This window comes from Sciurus vulgaris (assembly GCF_902686455.1).
Source record: "Sciurus vulgaris genome assembly, chromosome: 5".
NCBI classification, from domain to species: Eukaryota; Metazoa; Chordata; class Mammalia; order Rodentia; family Sciuridae; genus Sciurus; species Sciurus vulgaris.
The window spans coordinates 25,355,263-25,375,024 of NC_136465.1; positions in this window are offsets into that span (position 1 = coordinate 25,355,263).

Genomic DNA, 19,762 nt, shown 5'->3' on the forward strand with positions numbered 1-19,762 from the left:
TGATTTTAAAATAAATTATTCAAAGTCCAATTATTTTATTAGTTAAATGTATTTACTTACTTTTCCTTAATTGAGAAAATTATTAGTGTAGACAATTTCAGTGACCAGAATATTTTTTCCTGTGTTATGCAATAAGTAAGATTTGTCACAGGAAGTTTATATGATTCCTCATAAAGTAATCTTTTTGCTAAACTGTTAATTTGCTCTTTTTTATAATTCACAAAAATACATCTTATCATTTCTATAAGTATTGATACCATTTTTATATCGAGTATTGCTTTTTGGAATGTTAAATTGATACCATGTAGCTCCTCAAAATCCTTAGCTTACTTTTAGGTGGCAATTTCCTGATGACCTCTTAAATGTGATTTATGACTTAACAGAGAATTTGCCCTCTCCCTACCAATTTCAATAACAGGAAAATGTAGCATCACATTATATACTGCATTTCATTCTGCTCAGCAGAAATGCAGCTCTTATAGATGTTGGGGCTGAAAGGCTTTCTGTTTGCTCTGCCTTATCGACTCTTGCCAGAGCTTCAGTCAAGATGGCTTTAGGAAGTGCTTGCTTCATTTATTTTGTGAGGTGGAAGAAAGTTTAATGTGTCTAAAGTGGATTTGGGGATTAATGAAAATTCGATATTTTTCTCTTTATTTTTGGGTTAATTGGTATGAAAAATATTTCATACTAAAAGTTCATACAACACCGAATAATGTAAGTCTCTTCTTTCAAGTAGTTTTTTTACTTCAAGATGAAAAAACTGAAATTCCAGATTTTTCTGATATTAAACAAACCATATATAGAAAAATTTACCTTTGTGTTGAGTGCCAGTCTTTGATCTTTCCATCTTTCTGGTTGGTTCATTTGAAGTCACATGGTTGGACGTGGCTTCAACAGCAACCAGAAATAGGTATAGCATCAGCCAGAAGTGACTTAGTAAATAGAAACCAGAAGTTCATCAGCCTTCACTAGAGGCAGGACTAGGATCAGGGTTAAGCTCACCAACGTGATTTTCCAGAGAGGTGGGAGGTGGCCCCACTCACTCCCATTGGGGGCTAAGGGCCTCTATACTTGGGAACTCAAGCTGGACAAGTCTTGATGTATAAAGATACCTACCAACAAGAACCAGTTTGGACTGAAATCCCAGACATAGATGGACATTTCCACCCACATCCTAACATGGGAAGTTTTGGCTGTAAACATTCCCTGCCAATGATTTTGCTGATAAACACTTATGAGCCTGCAGAGTCTCCAACTGGTTTTACTGATACACCTATAAAGTATCAGTCAATACTCTGCAGGGAAAGTAAATGTAGAAATAGATCGGGAGCTCGAATCAGAATGCAGTAAACAGTGGAATCCTTAGGACCAGTTTACTAATAACTATACATCCACAGATTGGGGAGAATTCATTCCTAAAGAAAGGGCAGTACAATACCTGCTTCCTGTTGCAGCAGAAGTCAGGTCAATGGTTCTCCAATGAACCAACCAGAAAAAGGGAAACGTCAACATCCAGTGCAATTTTTTGAATTCAACAGTTTGTTTCAGGGTTTCTTACAAAGTTGCTGTAAGGTAGCAGGTGCCAATAAATAGGGCAAATAATTATACTCTCTCTTTCATTAGGAGGGAATTGTATTTGACAATCACAAATAGATTAGTGCATGAAAATATTAAAACACAAATATTAAATATGTTTCTTTCAAATTCCATGTGCCTCTCTGTTATAGCATCTTTTTTTATAGGCAAAGGAGCATAAATAAAATGTATCAAAACTTAGATGGGTGGGAAATGAGATAAGTCAAAAGAATAACTATTTTTATTTATGCATTTTTAATAAAATCCCTTGCACACCTGTGAATTATATAAATCCCTTGGTGTTTCTTATTAAACTCCTGTAGGATTTCACGTAATCTGGATGTGGTCCGTGTGACCCAAAAAATCAGAAAAGAGGAGGTTATCTTTACAAATATAAGGGTTATCCTTAAAGACTTAGGGAGATTATAGAAATGAGAAAATCTGATAGTATGCAACTTTGCAAATAAGAAATGAAGGATATCATCTAAACTCAGAGAAGCTGAAAAGAGTCTAGTAAGAGAAACTAATATTTAGAGTGTACTTAATTTGAAACCCTTATCTATATGCATTATATTATTCTAACTTTATAATCATTCTGTAGTAAGGAACTATTCTTGTTTACGTTTTATCAGTTGAACAGCCAAACTGGAACTAACAGGGAGCCCCCTCAAAATAGCACAGATAGGAATGGGTAGCTTTAGGGCTCAGATCTATTCTGTCAAGCTTTGTGTGGATCTCCAGAAATCAGTTGCATGCTATAAACCATAGAGGTCAATTGATCAAAGAATTGGAACTTTACTGAATGATCCTTGGTTTGTCTCTTAGGTGACATTCTATAATTAACAAATTCTTTCATAAGTTGACTGCAAGTGTTGGTGATATATTGACACATCCACAGATTAGACAAAACAGCCTATTATGTGCAATTAGAAATACCTCAAATTAACCTAAATTTCCATTTTTCCTGGAGATGATTTGGCAATGATGTGCTGACAAATGTTTAATAATCAGGTCTCTCAGAATTTTGCTTTTATTTAAAAGCTGTGGTTTATATCATTTGCTAATTTCCATAGTGTAAATACTCTCACAGTGAATGATTTCGAACCATCAGGGTGGCCTCATTAACTGCAGATTAAGAAAGTCAGTCTAAGCTAGTTTAACTCCACTGTAACATTTTTGGTAATTCTTTAAAACATTTAGGTTTTTTGGTAATTCTTGTGATTATCATCTTGAAGCAACTGACTTTGTTTGTTACTAGTATTTGGTACAGGTAAAAGGTAAGCAGAACTTTAGACAAGAATCATTAATATTAACTCAGAATGTCTCATCCAAAAAGTCAATGTGCAGAGCATATATGCAAAATATTTTAATATAAATGCCATGATTTGAACAATGATGTCAGTATTTCTAGTGCCTTTGTAATCTTAAAATTTCAAGGATAAGTTGTTTTAGAAATTCATGTAAATAAATAATCAAATGCAGAGTTTAGACCCAGGTTATGAGTATTAGAGTATTCTAATTATTTTTGTACATGGCAAGAAAAAATTAATATCTATTACCATTACTACTGGGTGAAACCAGGCCAGAAAGTCAAGAGGTGAAATGACTGGGTTATGAGAGTTTTAACCTGATAGGGATTAACTAAGTGGTAGCCACAGGCAGGTAGCAGATGGAGGAGGTGGGTCAATGGGGCGTGCCTTTGTGTGTATAGTTTGTCCTTGATGAGAGGAGAGAGCTCTCTTCACTTTCTGGTTGTCACGTCTTGGGCTGCTTTTCTCCTTCCACTGTCATCTTCTGCCTCATCTAAGACCCAGAGCAATTGAGCCAGGTGTCTATGGACTGAGATTTCTGAAACCATGAACCCCCAAATAAACTTTTCCTTCTTTAACTGTTCTTGTTAGATCCTTTGGTCACAGCATTGAAAAACCTGACTAAAACAAGTGGTAGTATTCATTTTGCACTATAATTAATCTTATTTCCACATTGATTAGGAAACTGTAAATCACAAAAAATGAAAAAATTAAAGCAATACTTTCAAAGTGACATTTATTTTTATTGTTCACAATCTATCAATATAATATCTAATGTTTCAAATTGCCAATATTATGTCTGTCATGCTATATAAATTAAACTGGTTTGCAAAAAGAAAGTTTGGGTTCTAGCAGAACAGCAAGAGAACTTATTAAATTAAACACTATTAAGATACAGTTTTAAGATTCTAGGGACAATGCAGAAAATGTATCAGCATAAAGCTTTGTAAGTAATACTCTATTTCCATCCATTTTAATTAAAATTATAAATCTCTCATTTTCATGTTTCCTCTGTGGCCACAAATACGCTTACTAAGCCAGACTCTATATCTGGTTTCTTTACAATTTACACTAGAACTGTAATAATGTAATCAAAACATTTTAAAGATTGCCTAAATTTCAGTAAGGACAAATTTATTTTTGCAAATGATAAAGCTAAGATATAGAGGAGTATATATTTTAAAGCTTATTATAATTAGATTTGAAGACAGTAGTTAGTTTTGTTATTTCAATGTGAATAGCACTGTAAAGTAGAAAAAATTACTACTAGAAAATTCTTAATTGATTATCGGTCTAGAGATGCAAGTTTCCTTTACTGTTTTAAGATATATAAACTCTGTCAGAAACCAAATTTAGACCTGGATACGAATGCTTATAATGCTGTGTGCTTTGTTAGCTACAGTAATTATATCAATAATATTTCTTTGGAACAACAATTTACAAGAAAATGGGAGTTTTACTAAATTATTGCCTGGAATATCTTAATGTTCTCAAATGTGTACTACCTTGCTCCACTTAATTATACTTTACAAACTCATTCTTTAGCTCATTATTTCACATGGATTTTAAGCAACAGGAAGGAACTGTGTGAACTTCAAGAAAGTCTTTTTTATGATATACCTATTCACAATTTGTGACAATTTTGGTTTTACTACTTGTTTTTAATTTAACTGAGAAAAATAAACTAATTTTTTTAAAAAATTCACTTTTCTCAAAGAAAAAAAAAATGATCCCAATAAACAGAGGGAGGCAAAATTTGAACCAAGACAATATCGTGAAGTCAGAAGAATGATCAATGAAATGCATGACTATTAGGAGAAAAAATGTAATTTTATTGTTGTTCAGTTATGACTTCTCCCTCAACACACACACACACACACACAAACACACAAGGAGAGGTGCAAAAATGGTAATTGCATAAACATTTATCCAGTTCCAGTGTCAATTAAACACTTTGGCTCAAAGATGCTGAGTTACTTTTCCTATTCTCTCATCCCATTCCTTCCCACTGTATGGATAACCACATCTTTAGGTATTCATTTTATCCACCACTGCTCTCCTATTACTTACATTTTTCCCTATATGGTTGCTGGTCCTCATATCTGTTTTTATGAAGTTTTTCTGTGTTAGTAATAATAAACTTTTCTATCAAATAGCTTAGAATTTTATGTAGCTTTTTTATTTATGTTTTTAAATATGGCTACAAAGGTAAGCAACTTCTGTATTCTTGGTGGAGATATGTGTCTGTGTCATTTGGGGCATCTTACATGAAACATCTTACATGAAAGGTTCCCCTAGAGAAAACAAAATCATAATTAAAATTTAAGTAATTATTGATGGCCAAGGGTTCTTAGGATTGAAAATGGGATTCAGAGACTCTTCAAGATCAAGCATTAATGACTAACTGTAAGGAAACATAGTATGATGAGCAGAATTTTAAGAATAAACTGCGGTGACCTTCACCCTTTTTGAGGAAGTCAGAAGAGTTTGAAAACTGGAGGAATTTATTGTGTCCTTGCTTCTCTGAAAGTGGGAGGAGACTGTAAGAAGGAATGTGGGCAATATTAACGGGCTGAGAGAACCTCTGCTGACACCCAGCAAGAAACGAGGACCTCATTCCTAACATCTCAAGGTCCTGAATTGGGTTTAATATTTGAATTCGGTTGAATGTGGATCCTAAAGTCTGTAGATAAGACCATAGTCTGTCCCTCACCTTGATTTTGGTTTGGTGCAGAGAATAAACTGACCCATGCCAGGCTTGCAAAACTATAAGCTAATTTGCATTTATTTGAGTTTCTCTATGTGTCTGGTAATTTGTAAACACAGATGAAGAAAATTAATACATTTTAAAAAAAGTGTAATATACATTGTTATGCTTTTTGTCTTATAATGGTGAGGAATGTGTTTGAAATGTTTTATTTTGTGTACACATTTTGAACAACATTCATTTCACTGGGGGCTAAATTCATAGTGTGGGGTTGGCAGAACCTTTAGTGTTAATAAGAAAACAACAGCAAACAAGTAAGTGGTTAAGTAGTTTCTAGTGCTTCTGTGTAGGGTGTCCTTCCATCTGGAAGGAAGGATACATTTTGTCCTGTGTGTGTGTGTGTGTGTGTGTGTGTGTGTGTGTGTGTGTGTGGTGGAGTCAAAGGTGTGTTATAAAGGTTGAGGAACTGCTTGCTACCATGACATAGACCAGACCTTTCTAAATAATATAGAATGTGCTTACTGTGGCATATTTAGAGGTAATTGATAAGGGCACAGTTCTTTTGAGCCAGGTTTAGGACATCATTTCTACCTCATGACATGTGGTGTCCATAAAAGTAAGCAAAGCCAAGGCTGTGATAGAGTGTAATCTTAACACTGTGAAAGCATAAATCACTGCCTTCTTAAATGTTGTGCTAAATAAATTGGAAATAAGGGACTATTTAAAATTAATTATCAAAATAAAAATATAGAATAAAATTAATTTTCTCACTTGGATTATTGTGTAAACCTATTCTAATTTACTATTTCAGAACAATTGCAATGAAATATATTTTTTTCTCCTGCTCATGAATCTGGCAGTGAGGTTATTTTTAAACTCAAATGACTTCCAATTCCCTGAGAAAATATTGCCGTTGGTGAATAGCGATATCAATATCACTATCAATATCAATCTGTATTTCTGAAATAAACTTCATATAGGCAATGAAAGTAGTTTTCATGAAATTCCCAATGAAATCCATCATTCTAAAATATTATTTGATGACTTAATAATTGATTTATGAGATAAAACTATTATAAGAATTCTTAGCTTTCTAGAATGCATATTAGTATGAGAATTAAATTTACAGTCTTTTGCATGATATAGTCTTATTTGTATTGGAGAGATAGATATAGGTAAAATCCGCTATGAAAGAGTTTAATGATTCTGAACATTTCCCATCTTGTACTCATCAGCTTTTCAATATTCTTTTTCCCTTTTGTAAGTTTTCTGACTATCAGTTTTCTAGCATAAGTAAATGAATAACAATTTCAGAAATCGGTGAGGTAATTTTAGCTGATGAAAGCAAAAATGGATCTCTTGCCTTGCTACTTTAAGGTAAGTGAGCATTCATTGAGATAAAATACTAATTTACCCCATTTTTATATTTCCTCTTTTTTAAAAATTTGAGATACTTGAAAAATATATCTTATAGAGATAAGAAAATTGTGTTATAAAGTTCTACAATATGTCCTGGGCTAAATTTTCAAAATATATTTGAAACACTTATATTTTGTAAGTGTCACATCATCATTAAATATATTGTAAATTGTTAAACATAGATAAATCATGTAATAACTACTACCGGTCAGTATTTGCCTTTTGCAAAGGAATTACCACATGATTTGGTTTACTACATGGTCTTGCTCATATGAACAGACAAAATCATTACAATTATTTATGCATAAGATAATGCAAAAATTATACTATTAGTAGGTAAACCCAAGGCAAATATGTTAGAGACCATGAAGTGAGGTGTATCTCAATCAGTGTTACGAATACCTTAAGGTATATAGAAATCATTTCATTAAAACTGAAGAATCCTGGCCAGACATGAAGCAATTCTGATCTGGCAGATTTGAGATATAGTTCAGAAAAGTTTCTGTTAAATGATTAAACATGATTTTGCTAATATTTATTATTTTTTTAACTTCTTTACAGAGTGCATTTTGATTCATTGTACACAACTGGGGTACATCATTTCGTTTCTATGGTTGTACATGATGTAGAGTCATATCATTCGTATAATCATACATGTACATAGGTTAGTGATGTCTGCCTCATTCCACCCATTTTTTATATCCCTCCTCCCTCTCATTTTCCTTGCTTAAACATGATTTTTGATAGTGGAAATTCCACAAATCCAATTTTGAAACCCGTTTAATTGGAACTTTAAGCACAGTTCCCTGATGCTGTTTTAATTACATCCATTGTGTAGAACTCCCACAGATTCGTGCTTCCATCTTGGTAGTGCTATGGTGTGGGTATAGTCTGAATCCTCCCCCCGCTACCAATTTTCATGTGTTGGAGGCTTAGTCTCCAGTTTGGTGAGATGGCAGAATTGTAAAAAGTGGGAACCTAGTGGTAATTGATTAGGTATTTGGGGACAATGTCCTCAGAAGAAATTCATGTAGTTCTCATGAGACTTGGTGAGTTCCTACAACCAATAAAACATAAAAATAAAGAATCCTGGCTACTGAGTCTCTCTGGCACCCTCCCTTGTACACAGTCTCACCATGAAGCCATTCTCCATGACAGTCAATTAGATATTGGCACCATGTTCTTCAGTCTTCAGAAATGTGAACTAAATAGCCATCTTTCTTATGAAGTGACCATCCTCATGTACTTTGTTCTAGCAACAGAAAATGGATAAAGGCAGAAGGTGTTCTTCATTGTGTGTGTATTATTGAGCCCCTTCCCCCATGTTTTTCAAATGCTATGGTAAACTGTATAGTTTACATTCAGTCAAGAATATGAAATTCATAGAGTTACGCATCTTAGCATCTCACTTTATACATGCTTCAAATGTGAACGGCTGATACTCACTTTATATTCTAAAAGAAAATTAATGTTAACAAAATGTCGATGAAAAAAACAAAAGTTAGAGTATGGTAAAAACACCAATAGCACAGGCATAAACAAGATTAGAAATTATATAATCTTTTTCTGATAGAATGAATTAAAAGTATTCATACACTCAATTTCTACCTAGAGATTCTAATTCACTTAACTACACACATATAAATAAAGACATAAGAATATATGAGATGGGATGGATTCTAGAGAAGGAAAGGAGAAAAATATTTAATGACAGGAAAAATAATAAATTTACCTAAACTTTTATTTCTTTTGTAATTGATCCCCAAATAAAATTAAATTTACATTACCATATTCTCAATGCCTAAGTAAACATTAAGGATGCTACCATTTTATTGAGAATATTGAAATTTTTTGACTCCTCCTGGAACACTGCCATAACCAAATGAGGAAATCAGGATCATGTGAAAACACATACCTCTTATGTCTCAGGCCAGTAGGTTTTACATTCCATATTATTGGAGTATTTGGAGTATTATTTAATGTATGTTTATTGTTACTAACAATATGGTTGGAATTTACTTATTCCCATTTGCTATTTGTTTCCATGTATCTCATCTGTTCTTTGCTCATCTTCTCTCATTTTCTTCCTTTTATAGTTTATTGGATATCTTTAATAATTTCACTTGATCACAGTGTTGACATTTTAGGTGCACCTCTGTATTTTATTACCTAATTGTTCTTATAGGGTTTTCAAAACACATCTTTTACTTATCTATTTATCAATTAACATTATATTACATCATTTATAATATACAAATATTAAAACTTCTAATTCTTTGTGCTATAGTTGTGGTACATTTTTTATTCAATTGCTATAAAAATCATTACTTTTTGCTTTTAATAATTAATTATAAAGAAAATAAATATAAGGATAATATTTTATATTCTCTTTAATATTTATTATTACTAGCACTCTTCATTCTTTTATGTGGATCCAAATGTCAATTAAGTATGATTTCCCTATTATTCATCCAATTAAGTAGAATAAAAAGCATACTTAACATTTTCTATATTTCAGTTCTGGGGGTGATTAATTCTCTCAGCTTTTCTTGGTCTAAAGTGTATTTCTCTCATGAAGAATATAATTATAAGATGAACGATTTTATTGTTTTGATTTTTAATAAGAATTTTTAGGAATATAAATTGGTGTCATCTGGTATATACAGGTTTCAAAGACCAATATACTGTCATTCTTTTTTTGGTTCTTCTGTAAGTAAGATTTATTTATTTTTTTTCATTTTGTGGTTTTGTGTCTGGGTACGAAGCCAATATGAGAAGGGTGAAGAGAGAGTGGGCACTTTCACCTCCACCCCACGGCTGAAGACCAGTTCCCCCAGCAGTACCGTGGAGACCAGGCTGGGTCCTGGATTTCTACCTTCTTCCCATCATATGAGGTGTCCCTCCCCTCTCCTCTCCTGCTGAGGTGAGGACAAGCCTAGTGGAAGCAGAACATTCACCACAATCCAGAGGTGACAAGGCAGGAACATCCATGGGGTCTGCATGGAAGCAGTAAGAAGGTGCACTTTCCATTCACAATCAGGATGTTTCAGTGGAGGTCAAGTGAGGGATCTGAGTGCCCATCTCTGACCAGCAATGAAAACAAAGCCCCAGGGCATCAACAGAGGCCGAATGAGAAAGTGGGAGTCTACTGCCACCTGACTGCAGAAGGTAGATTAGTCCCTCTGTTCCCACTGGCAAGCTAGAGAAGCCCGTCCTAAGAAGAGCTTTGTGATTCTGAGTGTCAGGATGTAATAGCCCAAATGTCCACAATAAGAGGGAAAGTTTTCCTTATACAAGAAATGAAAAACTCTCGAACAAGAAAAGGTAACAGAAGCCAACAACACTATGAAAGAGACACAGAAATTTCTGTGCTCATGGGTGTGGGGTTCTCTCAGTCACATCTCCCATGGATGAGAAAAGTGTTAACTGCCAGAGGATGCGGTTGGCTATCAATTGCCATAAACTTAACTAATCAATAAACACACAGGAGCCAATACTCTTTTTAAATGAGAGGGGGCATGACGGGTCTGGCCACACCAGCTCTGGCCTCTAACAACATGGAGTCACCCAACTCTCTTTTATTTATAGACACACAGGTAAAGGGGCCCAGAATGGCAGGAGCTGCTTCTGTGAAGAGCAGGATGGGTGGAGTTAGGGGAGCCATTTTCTCAGGGAAACTAGGCGGGGAACCACTCCCATACAATGCCACACACTTTGGTGATTGCTAATTCCTGGAAGCCAGGCCTCCATGTCCCCTGGCTCAAACTCCTAAATTCTGCTGGGTAAGGATGGCTTCCCACAGTGGGGCATCGCAGGTACTGTATTTTTTTTTCTTTTTTCTTGCCCCCCTCCCCCCATTATGTGTCACCATCCGCTTATCAGTGAGATCATTTGCCTTTTGGATTTTTGAGATTGGCTTATCTCAGCATGATATTCTCCAATTTCATCCATTTGCCTGCAAATGCCATAATTTTATCATTCTTTATGGCTGAGTAATATTCCATTGTATATATATATACCACAGTTTCTTTATCCACTCATCAATTGAAGGGCATCTAGGTTGGTTCCACAGTCTGGCTATTGTGAATTGAGCAGCTATGAACATTGATGTGGCTGTATCTCTGTAGTATGCTGATTTTAAGTCCTTTGGGTATAGGCCAAGGAGTGGGATACCTGGGTCAAATGGTGGGTCCATTCCAAGTTTTCTGAGGAATCTCCTCACTGCTTTCCAGAGTGGCTGCACTAATTTGCAACCCCACCAGCAATGTATGAGTGTACCTTTTCCCCCACATCCTCTCCAACACCTATTGTTGCTTGTATTCTTGATAATCATCATTCTAATTGGGTGAGATGGAATCTTAGTGTAGTTTTGATTTGCATTTCTCTTATTACTAAAGATAGGAGTACTGTATTTAAGAGGCATAACAAGGAATGGCTTGCAGACACACATATTAAGTGGATTGCCTCTGTTCATGTGTATGCTCCTTTGTCTCATTGGATTTCTCTTGGAAAGTGTAACTTCAGATGGATTGTTTTATTTCATACTTGGACCACATACACCTATTTGGGGGTCAACTAAGAACTGTCCCCTATTGTACAATTATGAACTTTTCCACATAGTTCCTTAGAATGTTGTGGTAGATAATTAAAATGACTTTTATAAACAAATGTAATAGTAATAAAACAAAAAGACTATTGCAAGCAAATATTATTTTGGTAGCAAAATCACTTTAGGAAATAAATCTTTCTTTTTCTATAATTATATTTTATTAGAGATTGCCATAAGAAATTTCTGCTGATTACTTAAGTCCAAGTATGTAAAAGTTCATGTTGAGAACACATTTGTGAATAAAGGAAATTGAGAGTTTATAATTATGCTAATAGTGATTTATTCAAGTGCTCTAAAAAAGAAATTATTCCCAGTATATAATTGATATGTAACTGTTCTGATTCAGTGAAGTTTGTTGTTCAAACACATTATGAAAATATTTCAAAATAAACCCATTATAATATTTAGAGAATTTTGAGAATTCTTTTTCTGGTTCTTTCTCATTTACCTAATGTTTGCTTCAAATAAGAAAACTTATTTTGTAAAGGTCATGGGTGAAATATTCTGGAAAAAAGTTGCAGAAATATTTTCATTGTGTTAAAATGGAATAAAAGCCATGAACATATAACAATAGAGAAGAGGAAAAATGCAAAAGCAGATTCAATTTATATAGAAATTAAGATTCTCAAAGGCCCACAAAATTAGTAAAATATAAATCTAGGACACGAACATTATCTGCTAGCTTCCAACTTACTATCCAATTACAAAAGTGTCGTTCACCATCTGTCAGACCCTTGCATGGGCATTTGTCTCTATGGTGAGTCACTGCAGGGAGCTAACAGTATCACCATTACTTTCTTTAATGAGGACCCTATCTATGGGCAACCCCTCCTGACAGCTTGTGTTCCTATCATTTGTTATTTTCAGGCTACCATCAAATGAATGGAGGCTGAAGCTCATGCAGTTATTTCTATTAGGACATGTTCTAAAATGCCAACTTCTGATCAATAAACATACAAAGAATTGATCCTTTCTTTAGGCTTCCTCCAGTGGGTATTTTGCATAATTTTACTGACATCATTGAAAATTTACAATTTTTCAAAAATTGATATCCTAAGTTATATTTATGCAACCAGTATGATGGTTGTACATAACAATGATTGAGAAATGATTCAACATGAGTGTTGCTTAAATGAAATAGATGTCTCTTCACATCCAATGTCCTCTTTCCAGTCATAGATAAAAATGTGAAACTTCCTACAATTCAGTACTGCGTGTCAAAGGCCTTTGTGAGTATACTTATGTAAGTCTTAGTCACCTTAGCAGCATTGTAACAAAAATATCTGAAAAACTACCTGACAAGTACACCTTAGAGGGGGAAAAGTTTATTTTAACTTATAGTTTCAGAGGTTTATTCCATGTTTTGCTGAGTTCATTTCTGTAGACCCAGAGTAAGGCAAACATCATGGCAGAAGGTGATGGGGGAGAAGCATTGTTACCTCATGGTGGCCAGGAAGCAGAGAGAAAGGGGAAGGAGCCACATGGCAGATGAACCCTTCCTGGGCATGTTCCCCAGTGACCCACCTCCTCCAGTCACACTCCACCTGCCTGTAGTTACTACCTAATTGGTTCATTCAAACTAGATTAGACTAATTAGATTATAAATCTCACATTTCAATCATTTCATCTCCCAACATGGTTGCATTAACACAGGAGCCATTGGGGAACACCTCATATCCAATCAAACAGCATATTTCAAGTGGACTTTCTGAAGAGAACTCCCAAGAGGAGATGAAACTATACATGCACTTAAAGACTGTGCTTCATCCATGTGTGTGTGTATGAGTGTGTGTGTCATATATCCATCGTCTATCTAATTGATCTACTTGTCTATCTTAAGAAGTACAGAAAAAAATGAATGTGAAATGATGTGGAGAAAAGAGATATCTGTGTCTCTATCAGATTTGCTGTTTCAACACAATTACTTTGTATAAAAGCAAAGAATACATTTAAACATTTTCATCTGTGTATTACAGATGGAAGTGGTGTATTCCAGAATCCATTCTGGGCTGAAGAAAAAGTAAACTTTAGATATAGCAACACCCAAAGTTCTCACTTCAATTCTACACTTTCCCTTTGTATGTTTGCTTTATCAGGCTTCTCACTTTTAGCAAATCTATTTTTTTATTTCCTCAGACTAGCAAGTCTGGAACTATGATCAACATGTTGCCTTATTGTCCTGCTCTGCCTGCAGGAGAGAAAAAAGAAGGAAGGAAAAGAGAAAGTATAGTTCAAATGAGGGGATATAATTGTATGATTTATCAATTTTAGGAGCTAGCAAAATAATCAGTCTTCCAATTCTGCCATTTAATAATATAAAATGTTTTCCTACTTTCTAGAATTAACAAAAAGGATACAGTTTCTAATACCATAATGAGTAACAGGAATACGTATTATCAGTAAGAATACTTTAAGTGCGAAGTGGATCCTTTCACTCAACTTTAAGAAGCTCTAAGGTGTGCAACTGTGCAAACTCTTTAGTATGAGAACAGTGTGAACCTGAGAAACACAAGATGTAGTTGGGGATACAAGTGAATAAACATAAAGAGAAAAACATGCTATCAATACAGAAATAAGCACACTAATTCTGCTTAAAGGCACTGGTAAGCACTTCTTGGAAGTTATGGTTCTTGTTAGGTAAAAATGCATGAAAAAGCTTTGCTAGCTAGAAAAATTATTAATCAGAATGTTTTTTGTTTAAACTGGAAAATAAATTCCTTTATTGTGCCTGTTGCTTAAGTATTCTAGAGATGTAATTTTGTGTTAATTAGACACAGGTTTTTAATAATTAAAAAATAAGCATATTTGTAAAATTAGAAAATAGTGATATTATTTTAATACTTCTTTATATTGAATATTTAATGTCTATGAATTAGTCATTGGATTAATATTAAATAAGCATTAAATATTTAAAAATATCAAGTTTCAAGGAAAATTCAGTTGAAAGGCTTCATCAATTTTAGGGTACCCAAAATTAATTAATTCTATTGGGTTTTGATTATAAATAATATAGATTAATCATCACTATAAATTGACTGAAAAAAAGATTAAAATATCTTTTGAAAGAGGGTGTAATAAAAACACATCATCTAAATTTCTATGCTCTATATGTGTCCTATATTTATATTAGCTTACATTGTTCAGAAAGCAGAATAGTTTAAGCATATATGCAAAAGGAAATAAACCTTAGGAAAACCCTTTTGTAAAGAGCCAGTAGATGGACTTATAAAACTATCAATATAAAAGTTGTAAAATTTGGAAGATAAATCTATCAAAGACTAAAAACTGACAAAATATCTAAGTGAAACTTCTGACTAATATGGAACTTTTAGATTTATACAAACAAACAAGAAAAGAAAACACAGTAACTGAAATGAATCCAAAAATGCTCAAAGCAAAGTACTTAGTAGGTTTGAATTTATATGGAATCTGTGGATGCTGAGGAATTGTGGGCGAGTATTGGGTGATCTCAGATTGGCTTCTCCATGCATCTGTAGTCAGATGGCAGTTTGGCTTGGGGCTGGTCCTTGTAGGTTAAGTTCGCTCACGTGTCAGGTAGTTGGCTAGCCGTCTCTGTCGATGGTGTAAGTCTCAATTGTCTTTCATCACCTGGTAGGTTGCCTTTGCTTCATTCTCATAGTGGTAAGGAAGACTTCCAGGAGGATAAGCTGAAGTATGTGAGGCTTGAAGCATGGGTCTCTTCCACTACATTTTATTTGTCAAAATAAATCAAAGTGCAGCTTAGAATCAAGACAGCAAAAGCAAACAGGTTCCATCTCTAGATGAGAAAACAAATAAAAAGTCATTTTGCAAATATAAGGGATTATAGGACAGGGAGACATTTCAAGTCCTTTTTTATGCCTAGCCCTGCCATTTTTATGCTTTTCAATATTTGTAGCATTTTCTTTATCTTGCAAGCTATACTGACATAAACATTGCATAAATTAAATTCAGAAATCTTACAATTACTCCTTGATTTATCAGATATAAGAATAATCATTTCTAAGAAATTAGTATAACCTGATACTGTGTGAATTTATTTTTGAAATGAGAGAATAGCTTTTAAAATATGAAAAACGAATACTGACCAGAGTTTGGGAATGACTGCAAAAAAAAAAAAAAAAAAAAAAAATTATCTCATGGATTAAAAGAAAGTGTCAAAATCATATATCTGGAAATTGCTACTATAGAAAATTATACATTACTAAAAGTATAATAATTTTACAAATAAATAGGATAGTTACACATTTATTACTAGAAACTTCTAAATTATAAACATGCTTTACCTCACACTTGGTGGGCAGGTGCTTTGCCACTGAGCGGCACCCCAGCCCTGGGCTGGTGTGATTTAATCAGTCTGCATCATGGGGCCTGGTCAGTGACCGTCTCTCCTGTGACCCTCTGAGCAGTCTTTAGGAACATAGAAATGTATACCTTCGTATAACATATTACTTTCTAGTAGATTTAGATAAAACTAAACTTTACCAAGACAAGAAGTATAACCACTCCATCATTATTTTCATGATTAGGAATGGAATACTAAATAGTGAGGATGTATTTGAAAGTGAGGAAGAAGTTGTTATTCCCTTCTTGTTGATTTTCTTCATTGAAAAACACACAGGATCACACACGCCCACAAACTTCATTGTAAGCAAACAATTAGATATATACTACTTATTTTATTAGAATGTTAATAGGTGAGTTTTAATTATAATTCAACTGAAAATAGTAATTCTTTTTGCTAGGTATTCTACTCACAATTTTACCTTAAAGGTGGGGAATGTTTTCATCCACATTTTATACAAGAGTAAATCAAGTCTTAGAGAAATATGAATATTTTTAAAAGATCACATGGTTAATAATAGTAATGCCAGGTTTTGCACTTTAGCACTTTTGGCTCCAAAATGGTATTTTTTAACTCCTTAAATTTTATAACTGCTTTAGAATAACACTGGGGTGAAATAGTTTTGATGGTTCATTTTATTTTCAGTCATTTTTCATCAGGAAAATGACCTGAGTTACCCATAATTAATTATTTGATATATGGTTTAGGCTTGCCTATCTTCAAATTTGGCAAATAAAAGATGAAATGAGTTATAAAACTGGTTATACATAAAGTTAATATCTGTATTGTCAGTGGGCATAAAAACCAGTATATTCTGAAGAAAGATTGAAATTAACAATTTGTCCTATTTTTCCTTTCATCTTTACAAAAATCTTGTATCTAAATGCCATAGTTAGCATTATTTTCCTGACCTACTTTTAAGTTTAATGCTTTATCAATTTTGGTTAGTGTGTCCTGTACTTATTCTACTAACTTTAATTAAAATTAAAATTTTAATTTTATGTATTTTTGTTTATAAAATTTGTTTCTTTTTTCAATACTATGAACCCTAGATATAGCTTCAAGTTTAAACTTTGTTTTTAAACAGTTTAATTTATTTCATATGTTACATATAATGCCTAAAAAGTGAATATGTAGGTCTTTTTCTGTTGTCTGCTGTTTCTGTTGATTATCATATAGTATAGTTTCAAAGTCTAATGATTTTTGACTTTACACTGAACATTCTGACTCAAAATTATTTGCAGGAATGATTTAACAGTTATGTGAAAAGATACATTCCTCCAGAAATAATTTGTATTTGTTTCTACAAAGTTACTAAAGAGACTACCAGTATAGGAACATATACATGAGATATAAACTTGATACTGTAAGGAATCTGGCTTCCCCCACCACCTGTCAATCTGCATTTGCCCACCTCTCTGGTTACAGGAATTTCCGGCCTCTCCATCACCTGTCAGTCTGCGTTCTTCCCGCCTCTCACTGCCTCCCACGTTACTTTCTAATATGTCATTGGTCCATCAGTCAGTCTGTAAGAACTCTCCACAATTGGTTCCTCTCAGCCCCCGAAATTCCTTGCTCCATGCTCTCTCTCTTTCTTTCTTCCCTTTTCCCCAAGCGGACATGAATCGACTGCATAAAATAAAAGTTCCTTGTGTGAGACCTGTATCTGTGGAGCATTTTCTGGGAGCTAGTGACAAACCATAACTGCCCCTAACAGATACAGAAATTCAGTTCAGAGTTCTCATATCGTGAGACTTTTTTACTTATTCATTCTTGCATTGAGGACTTAGTCCTTTTCTATATAAGGTTACTATGTAGAGGTTCTCTGGCTAGACTCCTCACTTCCAAAAGTCCTAGCATAATATCTCGTTTATACTCATCCTAAAGCCATTAATCCACAGGTTTAATTTTCCATGATATTGAATTGGCTTTGGAAAAAAAAAATGATACTTATACTTGTTCCAGTGTTCCCTCATTTTTCACTGTTTACTGTTTTGACATTACTTTCACATTTTTCAGATTTTAAAAAGTAGCTTATCAAATATTTTTGGTTGTTGGTTTTATTTTCAGTATTTTTTAGTTAGGAAAATGACTTGAATTAACAACATGATATTTCTGTAAACTGGAAATGTCTGCACATACACATTGATAGATTACTGAAAGGAAGTTAGGATTAAAATTCTGAAATGTTTAAAAAGGAGGAATGGGATTACTATTAAAGTAAATTTGCTGACTCAGGAGGCTGAGGCTGGAGGATCAAGAGTTCGAGGGCAGTCTCAGAAACTTAACAAAACCCTAAGCAACTTAGTGAGAACTTGTCTCTAAATAAAAAATAAAAAGGTCTAGGAATGTAACTCTTTGATTAAGCATCTGGGTTTCAGTCCCCTGTAAACGCCTCCCCCCAAACAAAAAGAAGAAAAGAAAATGGTAAATATGGTAAAAATGGTAAAGAGACTAGGAGGGAGGGAAAGAAAAGGTCCAGCAGAATGAGATGAATCAAATCAAGTCATGAGCAAGTACAAATAGGGAATAATGGATCCACTATTGTGTATGATTGTAATGCACCAAAAAAAAAAAAATTTAAAGAGAGTGAAATCTTGATGATAGTTATAAAATAATGATTCTAATAATTAATTTCATGTATACTTTGGAAAAATGCTCCTTGGATTTAAATTTTAATAGAGGCTATTTTCTTAATTTGAAAATGTCTGTTTAATATTTTTTGGCATTTATAATGTGAAGGTAATCAATTATGATTAAATTAGTCACGTCTTAGAAGTTTATTCATGATCATTTGAGAAAATAAGTATTTTATTCATGTTAACAACAGAATCTTTGATTTGTAATCAATACAAGTTTAAATTGGGTGAGTTTGGGGGCCTGGTTTTAAGTCTGAGAATATGAATACTACTTTGGCATAGAAATAAAGAATAGGATGAGGAAAAAGGCATATGAGCTAACTGTGTGGTCTTTTAAAAACATCATTTTATCCTTATTTTAATTGTTGCATATATTTGGAGAATCCTTCAAGCTATCAATAAAAATAAACATAAACAGTTGAAATAATATTAGATATATAAATATAAAATATATTTCAAAAATTCTCCTTTAACACCTCTTAATTTTGTTGTTGTTTTTGTTTTTGGGTATCAGGGATTGAATGCCGAGTTGGTCAACAATTGAGCCACATCCCCAGCCCATTTTTATTTACTTTTTATTTTGAGATAGGGTCTTCCTAAATTGCTTAGGGCCTTGCTAAATTGCTGAGGCTGGCTTTGAACTTGCGATCCTCCTGCCTCAGCTTCCTGAGTCACTGGGATTACAGGTGTAAGGCACCATGCCAAGCACAACACTTTTGGTTTTAAAGGTTAATAATAGTAAGGTGATATTTAATTTTTTTTCCTTCTCTTACCCTCATGAACTGGATGGTATTCTCCATCTATCGACATGAGGTTCAGCCATGTGTTTTATTTCATTTGGTCAATGATTTGCAACCAGATATGAGGTAGGCAGAGCTTGAAATGTTTGCACACTGCGAATTGCACCTTTGAGAGTATGCCATCTCCAGAAACCTGTGTCTGGGGAAGATGAGAGATACACAGAGCACAACTGAGTCTTCCAGTCACCCTAACTGAGGCTCCTTATGCCAGCTGACAATCTGCTCCTTCCCAACCTGATGGGTGGAAGTTGCCTGACCCTCAGCTAACCCTAGACATGTGAGTATGTTATATGCCACTGGGATTTTGTGAGAGTTTTGAAGCATTACTACAGTAACACCCAACTTATACATTATGGCC